Genomic DNA, 14,117 nt, shown 5'->3' on the forward strand with positions numbered 1-14,117 from the left:
CCAAATTCATTCGCTTCGCCAGTGATAATACCGCCCTAATTTATTTATTAGTTTTTATTTTTTGAGCATATTGAACTTTGATAGACTTGGGCGAGCCTGGGATATTGATCAAAAATTTCCAAATTGCACACAGATTTTTTTAAAGATGCTTTCCATTTCCAGACAACCGGTCAGGTACGAGCATGATTTTTAATTTCGACCAAACTCAAATACATTGTTTGTTGGTCCAAATAATGAGACACGTATTTTTTCTTTTGGCTCGGAAAATTTTTTCGGCCGAATTAAACGCGATTTTGTTTTTCAGGCAAAAATCGATTATTCGAATTGACAGTGAGAATTTTTTTTTAAATGCCCATAACTTTGTCAAAATTTAATAGATTCCAACAATGTTTTTACTCAAATGTCAGTAATTCTTGTCACATAAAAAGCGGGAAAATGTGATTTTGTATTTCGAAACTGTATGGTGGAAAGTGTGTTCTAATATCTATTTGATACACAAAAAATGATCACGGCTGTACTTTTTGCTGATATATTACATACATATGATCCATTTAGTTAAACAATATAAGAATATTGTAGTATGTTCCACAAAAACGTATATTTTCTATAAAAAATCATAACTCAGAAAAAAAATCTTCGCTATTAGAGATTTGGGTCGCTTGTAGTTCAAAGTGTCTCTTTCCCGGTAAAAAAGTTTGAGAGAAAAAAAATACACTTTTTGAGAAATTAAATTTAAAAAAAAATTTGCACTTTTTGTTTAATGTTAAATAAAAAATTTTAAATAATGAAAATCAATAATTTTATCATTCTATCTTGAAGTGACAAGAATTACTGACATTTATTTCTATTCTATTAAATTTTGACAAAGTTATTGGCATTTAAAAAAAAATTCTCACTGTCAATTCGAATAATCGATTTTTGCCTGAAAAACAAAATCGAGTTTAATTCGGCCGAAAAATTTTTCCGAGCCAAAAGAAAAAATACGTGTCTCATTATTTGGACCAACAAACAATGTACCTGACCGGTTGTCTGGAAATGGAAAGCATCTAAAACATAATGAACCATATTTTTGCTATTACGAATCAAAATTCCAAAAAAGCGGATTTTCGGCCCACGCTACTAAGCATGTACGCGACAGGTAGTCAGTGACTAGATGTATGTAATTATGAGATAAATCGCCCCAAAAGGAACACCCATTTGGAAAATTCCTTACAGCATTCCTACTTAACCCCAAGAGCTTTATCATTTGAATGGGCCGCTCATTGTTAGTTATGTATATGCGACGACTCGTCCAGCAATCCAAAAAAACTGTATAAACACCTTTTTCTTTCATTCCATAACTCGCTTTGGGTAAAATCACTTTATGTTTTTATTACATTAATTTGATACACTAACGAAACCCAAAACTAATGAATACATGCATATAAATTTTCTTACATATACATACATATATCGTTTTTACAAAATTTCATGCAGCAGTAAATTTAGCTCTTAATCAACATCTGCAACTTGATGCATTCGAATCTTCATCTGAAGTCACATCAACGGTATTGCTAATTTGTGAAGCGTTGTAATAGTCCGAAGTTACAATCTGATTAAAAATAAGAATAGTTAATATTTTGGATTCGACTTAATAAATGAACGTGAAAAAATAGTAATATGTCACATATATCTACTAAATAACATACAAAGAATTAAACACGATAATTGTGAGAACATCCACCAGACCAAGGACCACCCACACCCCCAAAAACCAGTCCGCTGAGTCAATCAGCCTCATTGCGAGTGTCGTGTTTCGAGAGTCGGGTCGTTAACTGCCACTACCTAAAATTTCGACTCGACTGGTGTATTAAAACGGTAAAACTAGGCAGCACTGAATTTTCGCTAAGTCACGGATATTTTGAAAAAAAGCATATCATTGTAAAGTACTTATAATGCTTATGCTGGCACATACATAAATATTTTGAAAAAAATATATATATATTTGTCCCTGTTCTTGGCAATTATATTTTAGAGCAAAGCTTGGCACACGAACAAAGCTCATTTTGTCGTAGTAGTAAAGCGTCACGATCAGTTATGATTGCAAAATTTTTATATGTAAATGTAAAAATATAAATTTTTGTTGAAGAAATTAAAAGTAAGGGAAAATTATAACAAGAAAGAAAAAACGGGAAGAAATACCAAATCTTTAAAATTATAATTTTTTTGAAAAAACTAAGAAATTAAAAACAGAATAAAATGTAAACGAAAGAAAGCTGAACGAAAATTTAATAGTACGAACTAAAATATTTTTTTTTTATATTCATATGTACCTACATATATATAAATACATAGATACACCTATATACATGCATATACACATATGTGTATATATATGTGGGGTGTACTAAGTTTATTTCTATAAATTCACTTCTGGTATGAGTACAGCCATCTCTTATGCTACGTTTCTGCGTTTATTGTGGTTCTTAGCTTACTGTCCGCTGTCGTCCGTGGTTGCGCGCTAACTGCCCTTCTCTCAAATTGTTATATCTCCGTCTTGTCTCTTTTCCTCGTCGTTCAGTCAGTGTTACCCTAGAACTCTGTGCAGAGTTGTATTCGCCCGTCTATAAGTATAATTACTCCCCGTTCATACGTTCCCACATTCGGCCAACCTGACCTATCGTTTAGCCTCAAACGATGGCTGCCACTCTTTCATATGTTCGGCAATGGTAGTAGTTCGTTTTGGGCCTTCGCCTTCACCCACCTTCTCTATCTTGTACCGATTATGAGTCATTATTTTGGTTACTTTATATGGGCCGAAGAATTTGGGTCGCAATCTGAGTGAACTTCCAAATTTGGTCCGCTTAATGGCCACCAATTCGTTAAGTCTATACTTTTTCCCGTCTTTTCGCTTCGAATTATAATTTTTCCGGTTCTCTTGTTGAATCTTTGCTATATTCTCTTGCGCCTGTAGCATCTCGACTCCCGTCAGCAATCTAAGCGGTGATAATCGTGTGCTTCTAGGCGGCGTATTGTTTAGTATTTGTTGGACTTCTTCTACGTACTTGTACCAGCTACTCGGATTATCTGAGCATAACTTAGCCAGCATTGGCATAATAATCCGATGGATCCTCTCGACTGGTTATTTCCTCTCGGGACGCTGGTTGTTATCAGTAGATGTTGGATTCCCCCATTCTCGCGATATCCTCTAAACGCAGTCGAAGTAAAGGCAGTGCCCCTGTCTGAAATTATGCGCCGAAGGTTACCAAACACGCATGATTGCTTCTTTAGTCCATAGATGACCGCATCTTATCCTGTGCTGCGGGTTGGGTACAGCCACACAAATTTGGAGAAGGCGTCGATGATAACCAAAAGGTAAGTGTACCGCTTATTGGTTTTCTCCATTGGGCCAACATGGGCGACGTGAAATGTTACTAGTGGTCGGTCCTCTTTGTGTATTTGCTCCAGATATCCTTCTCTTTTACGCTTTTGTGTAACTGCATACAGCTTGCTACTACGCGTTTAACCTTTGCGGCTACTTGCGGTATGTAGAATATCATTTCGGTTACCTCTTCCGTTCTCTTAGCGGAGAAGTGTCCTTGATCGTGAGCTATCTCTATTATTTCTTCCTCCATCAACATCGGCACCACTATAAGTTCCCTGATGGAATCCTTGTGCAGTACCCCATGCTTCAGGTAAAAATCTTCATAAGAGTCCTTCTCCACAACCTTGATCACCGCCCGGGTCCAGTCGTCCTGTGCTTGTGCCTGTTGCAACCTGTGGCGTAAAGAGTCCTCCAACACCGCACCTTTTCATATATAGTGATCTGTTCCTTCAACTCACGTACAGTTTTTGCCTGGTATAAATTGCTTTTGCAATATCCGATCTTCATAAGGCAATACAAATATTCGCGCAAATCTTCATTGGGGCGTTTGCGACGATTCCGTAGCACCTCAATGCATGCAGTCACGGTCCCAAATTCATTTCTCAGAGCATGCTTTAATGAACTCCAGTTCGCAATCCCGCGCTGACTACGAACGAACATTTTTGCTGCCCCCTTTAAAAGTTGTTTACTGAAAAAATACTTTTGTAATTCATCCCACTGTACCGCCGACGAGTTTTCTTCGAACACTTCGAGCCATTCTTCTACAGTGGGATAACCAGTGCCACTGAATGTCAATATCGAGTTTTCAATGTCGCGCAGTGTAAAAACTGCACGCCCACTAATCGTTGCCGGCGAAACCTGGCTTTACACTGAGTCGCTTCCATCGCCTGAGCCATCGTCGTCATCTATAGGTCCTGCAAAATAGCCTTCCGTACAGTCGTCAAAAGGTTTAACCCACTTAATTTGTCTTATAGCTAGTTCACGGTCAACCTAAAAATCTGTTCCCGCTCCATGATGGTCGATACAACAATTTAAAATCAATAATAAAAATAAATTTCGTCGATGCATTGTGGTTTTCCCCATCTGCCTGCAGATCTTGGCTACCGCCTGGTGTAGGTTTCGTCGATGCGTTGTTGTGCTCATCTGAGTGCGGCTTTTGGCTACCGCTTGTTGTAGGTTTCGTCAATGCGTTGTTGTTGTGCTCATCTGAGTGCGGCGGGATTACGTTTGGTGACGCTTCGATATCGGACCTTGTTAAAAATGCTAGTTTAAGCCTATCCAGACTTATGTTGCTTGGCGGACCTCGGATGACTACTGTGAAATATTTCGAAGCTTTACGTGCTACTGCGTATGGGCCGTCGTAAGGATTAGTCAGCGCGGGGCGCACTGAGTCATTCCTGATAAAAACATGTGTTGCTGACTGTAGCTTTTGAGAAACCAAAATCGTTGGAGGCGAATGGTGTGCGGTGTCAGTCGGGCGTAGTTTATCCATTGACTTTCGAAATTCCGCTACTGTATCGCTGGTCAGTTCAGCGGGTTTGGTCGGGTGGAAAAATTCGCCAGGAACTTTCCGTAGACGAGCTCCGCTGGAGATGCGCCAATATCTGGTTTGAAAACTACTCTAAGGCCAAGTAGGATCAAAGGGAGATAATGTATCCACTTGCTGGAGTCATGGGAAAGAATTGCTGAATTTAGACATCGGTGCCATCGTTCGATTATGCCGTTGGATTGGGGATGATACGACGTAGTTCGCAGATGAGTCGTTCCAATCAAAGAAATAAGTTCCTGAAATATTGCAGACTGCAACTGCCGGCCACGGTCTGATGTTATGCGTTCGGGAACACCGAATCTCGATATCCAGTGCGTCATTAATGATTTGACGACAGTTTCGGCAGTCAAATCGGGAATGGGAACTGCTTCCGGCCAACGTGTAAAGCGGTCGATGATTGTTAGGCAATATCGCTGGCCTTCACATAATGGAAAGGGGCCAACGATATCGATGTTAATGTGTGTAAATCTCCCCTGAGGTGGGTCGTATTTAACCAGAGGAGATTTCGTGTGGCGATGAACTTTTGATCGTTGACATGCTTCGCACCTTTTCACAATTTCCGAGGTGTGCTTTTTTATGCCTGTCCAAACAAAGCGTGCAGTGATCAACTTTGTAGTGGCGCGTACTCCAGAATGGGACAAGTTGTGTATTTTAGACACGATTTGGTTGCGGAATTCTTTCGGAATATTCGGGCGTATTTTCGTTGTCGATGTGTCGCAAATTACCTCGACGTTCGTTCCTGGGAGAACAAAAGGTTTTAGTGTTACAGAAAATTTTGGATTTGTACCAGATGTTAACAATGTTTGGAGCTCCTGGTCGTTTTGTTGTGCGTGTGCAATTGCACGATAATCGATGACTTGATCCAGTGACTGTATTCGTGAAAGCAAATCTGCAGTGACGTTGGCTTCTTCCGATATGTGCCTTATGTCCGTCGTAAACTGTCCAATGAAATCAAGTTGGCGTGCACGGCGAGGAGCAGTTTTTTCTAGCTTCTGCTTGAAGGCGAAAACAAGAGGGCGATGATCCGTAAGTATACGGCAACGTCGTCCTTCAATCATGTACCGAAGGTGTGAAACCGCTTGAAACATTGCGGTCAGCTCTCGGTCATACGTACTATACTTACTCTGGGCCGGTGTTAGCTTTTTCGAGTAAAATGCTAGGGGTTGGAATGCGCCGTCGACTACTTGATGCAAAGCAGCACCCACGGCAAAATCCGAGGCGTCTGTGTGCAGAGACAATTCTGCGTTTTCTGAGGGATGAAAAAGCAAGGTAGCGTTGCAAGTTCTTTTTCACAGCGGTGAAATGCTGCTTCGGCTTCGGTATTCCAAACTAGTGGTGTAAGGTCGTTTCTTTTGTTTCCCTCGATCAGTTTCTGGAGTTTAGACTGATAGTCAACGGCATGGGAAAGAAATTTCCGATAAAAATTCAGCATGGCTATAAAACGTTTCAAGTTCTTGGCTACTGTTGGTTTAGGAAAACTTAACAGCGATGCAACTTTTTCCGGAAGAGGCTTGATTCCTTGTGAATCGACGAGATGACCCAGGAACTTAATTTCCGTTTTTCCGAATACGCACTTAGAAATATTTACTGTCAGATTATTTTCCTGTAATCGCTTGAACAGTAAACATAAGTGTTGCCGATGCTGCTCGATCGATGACGAAGCTACGTAAATATCATCGATATATGGGAAAACAAAGTCGGGGCCCGCAGCACTTCGCCTATTAGGCGCTGGAACGTCTGTGCTGCGTTGCACAGCCCGAAAGTCATAAATTGGTCTTTTCCACGTCGTCGGGGTGAATTTTTACCTGGTGGAATGCTCTTTGCAGGTCGATCTTCGAAAAAAATCGATTTTCCGCGGAGAATATTAGCAAAGTCCGTTAGGTATGGCAGTGGATACCGATCGGGTACCGTCTGAGCGTTGAGCGCCCGATAATCTCCGCATGGCCTCCAGGTTCCATCGCTTTTTTTAACCATATGGAGTGGGCTTGACCAATTGCTGCTAGATGCGCGACAAATTCCAGCTTTCAGTAAGAAGTCGAATTCGGATTTTGCTGCTTCCAGTTTGTCAGGCGGAAGGCGACGCGCTCTACAGAACACTGGCTGTCCTGTCGTTTGAATTCGATGACAAATTGTTGATTTTGACCTGGAGGCGAGTGGTGCCAACTTTGTGATGTTTGGAAATTCTGATAAAATTTCGCCGAAAACCCCATCAATCGTGAACGTTTTCAACTCTGTTGCGTTATATTTTATAGTTGGCGATAGAGGCGATGCTAGGGATGTCATGTTGTCGATAAGCTTATTCCGACGCATATCTATAAGAAGATCGTAATATTTTATGAAATCAGCGCCGATGATAGGTTGGGTCACATCGGCGATAACAAATGACGAGATAAACTCACGCCGAAGACCGAGATCAAGCTTCAACCGCTTTTCGCCTAAAACTTTGATGGCAGCCCCGTTGGCAGCATAAAGTTTCAAGACACTAGGACGAATATCGCATGATGGTGAGGCTAGCGGTAGGATCGATACGTCGGCCCCCGTATCGATGAGGAATGTCGTCTTTGAAATTCGGTCTTTTACTTGGAGGCGAAAAACTCTACGCTGTGCGACAAACGAATCGCACTGTACCTCCACGTGGTTTTTTAGTCATAGTTCCCCCTTCTCTGTCGTTAGCGCAGCTGCACGGTGTCTATAGCGGCATGGGCTGCGGCACTTGCGAGCGTTTGTACCGTACTTTTGGTGGTACCAGCATTGTGAGCTGGCAGATGATACCGGACTACTTCCTCGCGCAAATCGATTCATGCTTCGAGGGCGATACTTACTGACAGACTGTTGGCGAGAGCGAGAACGTACGGAAAATCTATCAAGTCGTTTGCCTAGGTCTTCTACAGTTGCACGTAGTTGATTTTATTTCGGTGGTAACTCTCGATTCCACTCCATTAACGTGATGTGGAACAACTGCGCCTATGATTGAGTCTTCAATTTTTGTAAATTCCGCAGCGGTACCCGACGAGGCAGCTACGACCGGTTGGGCGAATTCTGGGAGCCGTTTAGTCCAGAGACCCTTCAAGGCAGCTTCCCCTAGTGTGCTTCCGGCGACACGCTTCATTTCGAAGTATAATTCGGAGGGCTTTTTATCTCCGAGTGGAAGCTCGGAAAGAAGTCGATTTAAGCGCCTCTGTTCGCTATCAGCGAAATGTTCGATTATTTTCGCTTTGACGTACTCAAACCGATCCTGTTGCGGCATTGATGCGATCACCCCCGATAATTGACCAATCACTGTGGGGTCGAGTGCTGCAAACACGGTTTCTGCCTGTTGTTTGTCGGAGGTAATCCCAGAAGCGAATCCATCGAATCCATCGAAGTGAACCATGCCTCGATATTATTGCTGGGCATAGTGGAGATTGGTAAGCGAGCATAAACAGCGGCAGCTTGTCTCACGGGTGTCGGTAGCATCCCCTCGGAATAGCGGGGATTCTGAAACGGTGTAGCATTCGTCGGTTCTGATGAAATTCCGCTTTCGGAATTGGTGATCACCTTAGCAGTTAAATTTTTTATCGCGTGATTTTATTACTGTGTTTAATAGCGTTATAACGGGGTCTCACATCCGACCTTCAAACTTTGTACGGGGTCACCAGTTTTTAGCTTGATGTTTTATGCGTATCACCGTAGCTGTATCTTGGGCTAACTTTCTACCGAAATAAAAACGCTTGGGCGTTCAAATTTAGCAAATGTATAAATTCTTTATTTAAAATTGTTTCACCAAATTAGAGCAGTAGTTAAGACGCGTGTATAGCAAAGCGTAAGACCAATTCTCGAGTGGCATGACAAAATTGAAAATGATTTGTATGTAGCTTACCGTTTCGTAAGGATAAAAGGAAAACGGACTACAGTTAGGTTTATGTTCTAAAAAGTTACAATTTAGGAATAAAGGGAATATGCAAACTAGACAAATGAAAAGAGTAAAAAATACGAAATGATACTTAAACGAATGTATGATATTGTAGCGTAGGTGAATATGAATGCAGTGCTGTTGGTGCTAAGCAACAGGGTGCTCCACATATATCAGTCTTTCTTAGTTTAAAAATTCATCTCTTACATAAATGCAAAAAAAAACACAAATTAAGCATATCGTCGTTTAAAGAACATAACCGCGTATCGTCATTCTGCCAAAAATTGGATTTGCTCACACAAGCTCTTGGCTCAATCCTTATCCATTCGTCCTGAAATATACTAGGCAGAAATGCGATTTCTTTATAAAAAAGAGAACCATTTTGAAATATGAGTGTTTTTACACTCTAGAAAATAATTTCTAAAACTTCACATACGCGGTTTTGAATTTTGCTGATACGCGGTTTTGCAATTTGTTGAGGCACCCTGAAATTGTGCATATACAAACTGGGCATACGAAATAATGCATATGAAAAAAACCGAAATAATGCATACGAAAAAACCGAAATAATGCATATGCACAGTTTCGGTTGAAAACCATATGAGAAAATACCGAAATTATGCATATGCATACTTTCGTTTTAAAAGCGAAGTAATGCATATGAAAAAAAACGAAGTAATGCATACATGCACAGTTTCGGTTTAAACCCGAAATAATGCATATGGCAAAAACCGAAATAAAACATACATGCACAGTTTCGGTTGAAACCGAAATAATGTCTAAATCCACAGTTTCCATATGCGCAATTTCGGTGCCCCTTTTGTTGATACGCGGTTTTGCACTTTAAACGACGATATACAACTTGTTCATGCCAAGTATGAATAAATTCTCCAAAGGGCTAAAAAAGGGCTAGGGGCAGTTTTAAATTTATGTGGCGAAAAAAAAACTAGTGGTGCTAAATCTAGCCACCAAAGGTCTAAAACGGCAACACTGCTTGATACGATTGTTCTACGCTGCTCGCCCGGCTGCGTCATCAGTACTGCTGCTCTTGCGTAGTACAAGTTCGTTGACGATGTCTGTGGTGCGATTCACTACGCGATTTTAACAACTCTTGTTATTGTTAAGTCAGCTAAACGACAATTTTAACAATTTAGCCATTCGGTAAACGTTTCCCTAACAACATTCGTTAGCGCCAAATCAGCTGTTGCCGTTAACGATAACAAAGGCCGCTAATTTGACGACGTCTAGATTGGTGTTGTTAATAAAACGAAAAAAGTACGTTCTACAATTTTTTCGCATGGAAAAAATGCACAGAACCGCTAGCACAACAAAAATATCAAAAATCAAAGAATTTTTCAGCAAATATCAAACTTGCACTTTATTGTATTAAAATTTAATGGGCTACAAAACTGCATACATAATTTTTGTATTATTCTTATTAAAAACTTGAAGTTTTACGAAACTTTGTTGAATTTTGTTTAAATATTAAAAACAAGTAATATGAATTAAATAGCAAAAAAAGTTTGTTAAAACTTGTATATATGTGTTCCGGTTTTAACTTTCCAATAGCGCGTAGAACAAATATCGAAAACTGCATGATACAATAATTTTTAGAAGGTAGTTTCACTTCAAATTTCTTTACATAAACCGTGTCTGTGAAAAACACGCAATGTGGCCACTGCTACGATATAGAACTTGGGGATTTTCGCTTGTTATTTTAGATATTTTTAAGAGAACATGTAAAGATTTATATACCTATTTCATAACTGATCATTTCATTTTTAATATACATATATGTAATTAAAACATACATACATTCTTGCCACTGCTAATCACATGAATAAAAATCATAACAACGAAAATGTTACGGCAATATTTATTGTTTAAAATCTTTTAGATCAGAGATGGACATTTTCTGATTTTCCAAACACATGTAATTGGGTTTGAAAATTCTGCTTGCTGCGACGTCGACACATGTATACTATCCAGTGTTGCCACAGTCAAATTTTTTTTCCTACCAAAATTTCTTCCCATAACCAACCAAAACCGGTGCAACCAACGCACCGGTGAAATATTCGTGTAAAAAAGCTTGCTAGAAAGTTTGGGAATACTTATTTTCTATTTTTCGCAAATAACTATTACGGAACCTACCAAAATCCCATCAAGCCTACCAACCTACCAAATTCAAAACAACCTACCAGTTTTGGTAGGAAAAGCCCATGTTTGGCAACACTGATACTATCCTCGTCTTACGATAATTGACGATTGACTGATGCTTCGCTGGTACTTCGGCAAAGCAAATTAACCCTGGCATTCAGTAAGCGGTCTCTAGTCACTAATAGTCACTTTTGGTAGTGAACTTGGATTTTGAGACTATTTGGTATTCAGTACGCTGTCTCACGTCTCTAGTCTCAAAAATAAGAAAGCTTCGCTTTCATTTTGAAGAATAAACAATTATATAGAAAAGTGGTCAATAGGAAGAAATTAAAAAAGTAATATTATGTATTATCTTAAACATTTTACATTGCATTTAGAGCAGCCACTACGAAAAATTAACACTTTACTTAATAATAATAGATTGGCGCTTACACATATGTTAGTGTTTGGCAGAGCTTCTCCTCACTTTACTTAGCTATCCTAAAATTCGTAGTTTTTTTTCTATTGATTCAATGGCATTTACGGTCAAATGAGTGAAAACAAATGGTCAAATGGATCTAAAAATGGTCTTTTGATTGATTTAGATCAGAATAGGCTTTCAGGTGTGTACATGCGCTGCTAAAGCGGCTATTTGTAAGTTTTTGGCCCATAATATCATTGATAAAGGTAGCTATAAAGGAAAGAAAGTTGTGTCAAAACATGTCGACAAATTTTGTTGTCAAAATATGACATAATGAAAACCAGCCTTTATTTGCCCATACAGTCCAGTGTCTAGGATGTCTTCAAATTTCATATTTTCTTTAGATGAGAGCTATAGCTATTTGACCCATATTCGCTTTTTGATTTCTGAAAATACATACATATATTTAAAATGCTTTCGAAGTTACTTACGGCAATTTGATTATTTTCTCTAGACTTGCTGCACCTTTTAAAAGGAATAGGATAAATTAGCAGACTTTTCCTGTAGTTTTATAAAAAGCTGGATAAAGAAATATGTTTTAAAGTGTATGTTTTTAATGTGTGTTTTTTGTTTTTTCGCTAATATTTTCAGTAGACAAAAACAACGCTTCTACGACTCCCATTAGACTATAGTATATAGATATAGGCCCAGTTAAAAACAACCTAATCATGTTTAAAGTAAATCTGTCATTTGTATTCCTATTATAAATAAAATTTATAAAAAAAACTACAAATGAATGATGTAACTTTTTTTAGGTACAATCTGTCTCATTTAGGTACATTTATTTTATGATATTAGGTACAATCTGAAATTTAAATTTTTCATCCCTGGCTCATACTGATATTGACTTCGGCAAAACAGTATTCCGAATGCTCGTTCACGAAACTAGCAAACACGCAGTGTTGCCGCCGCTCAAAGAACTTTCTAACCAAGATTAGACGAAAAAGTTACCAAATGTAAGGAAAAATAACCAACTTTTTTATTAGATTAATAATTCAGAAAATCAATTTTTATTTGCATTTTTGAAAAGTAAATACTTTTAAAGCTGTAATTATGTAAATACATATTTTAGAATATCAGTCTTCCCGTATTAGATGCATATGAATGAATGTTAATATCTTCGTAAACATTACCAGACTCTAAATGACGTTTTTAATTAAGTACAAAGGTACATAGTTTCCAACTTCTTTGTAAGAATCAATGATATACCTAATCAGCGTGAACAACCACATTGTATATATTTTAAGATTAAGACTAAACAATTAAAAATTGGACTTATTTAACTATATCGTCGCTCAGAGCGAAATACCTCGCATACGCCAAACGTAGTACCGCGTATACGATGGTAAATAAATTTTACAAATGCGCAAAAAACCGATTTTTTTTTAACTGTGGAATGGTATTTTCACTGAACCTACTTGCTATAAGATTATTATTATTAATCTTAACTTAAATTAATAAAGTAAACAGTAATGGGAAAAGAATAAACAAATCCTTTTTATTGTACATACATAACGTAGTATTGGATTCCGCATATACGAGGTGTTTATATATGTACTGTCTAAGTATGTATTCATTTGAAGTAGTCTAGCCGACCATGTATATTATGTATTCTGTACATATATTATAAAACAAATACATACATACATATGTAAGTAGTAATAATACATTCATTCCAAATATTCTTACTTGGTTTCACTGCTGGGGCTGCCACTGCTGTTGCTACTCTCCTCAACCTCGACAGGTGTAGCTGGCCTATGTCAATTAAAAACTACAGTAAATATTAAAAAATAACCAAAACGGGAAAGATCTTAACAACTGCACAGGCAAGAAAAAAATAACCAAAATTGGTTAAAAGTAACCAAAACGGCAACACTGCAAACGCGGCATTTGAACGGTTGCCGAAAGCATGAGAGCATGGGTCGGTTGGCGAAGCAAGACGCCGCAGTTCATTTGTTGCAGAAGTCGTTTGACTTGTTGCTGAAAGCCATTTGACTTGTTGCCGAAAGCATGACGAATGTAGTAAAGGGTAATTTATCGTTTCGTATGTATGTATGTATTTATATCGCGTCTACCATTCAATTGCTTTACTCTCTGCTGGCGCCAAGAACGTGTTGGCAGGCTACCGCAGAACTCCACAGGCAAACACCGATGGCCTAACAACTGTCATTTTGGCGAGCAATGTGATTGCAAGTTTTTGTGTGTGGGCTGTTTGATGTCTTGAAATAAGCAATTGCCGCATGACGCCACCAGACAACATTCTCTCAATTTCGGTATTTAAAAACATTTAAGTCTTTAAAAAACTTACTGAATAATTTCCTAAAACGTAATCATAAATAATCCAATAGGGAACAGATTTTTATTTTGATTTAGTATTAAAAATTTCATCGACGTATCGACAGGGCCTTAGTTGTGAGGAATGTGTATACGTACGTATGTATGTATGTATGTACATATCAATGCTTCATTTCAAACAAGCAAATGTCGTTGAATTATTTTTGAAATACAGTATCATGACTTCGGCAACCCATCAAACATGCCCTCAGCAACAAATTAAATGGCTTTCAGCAACAAGTCAAACGACTTCTGCAACAAATGAACTGCGGCGTCAGCGTTGCCACAGACGAATTTTTTTTCCTACCATAACCAACCAAAACCTACCAAACATTTTTTTGAGTTTTAATATTTGTTTTCA

The sequence above is a fragment of the Rhagoletis pomonella genome, unplaced genomic scaffold (assembly GCF_013731165.1).
Source record: "Rhagoletis pomonella isolate Grant_MI unplaced genomic scaffold, Rhpom_1.0 Rhpom_scaffold_00003, whole genome shotgun sequence".
Classification (NCBI taxonomy): Eukaryota; Metazoa; Arthropoda; class Insecta; order Diptera; family Tephritidae; genus Rhagoletis; species Rhagoletis pomonella.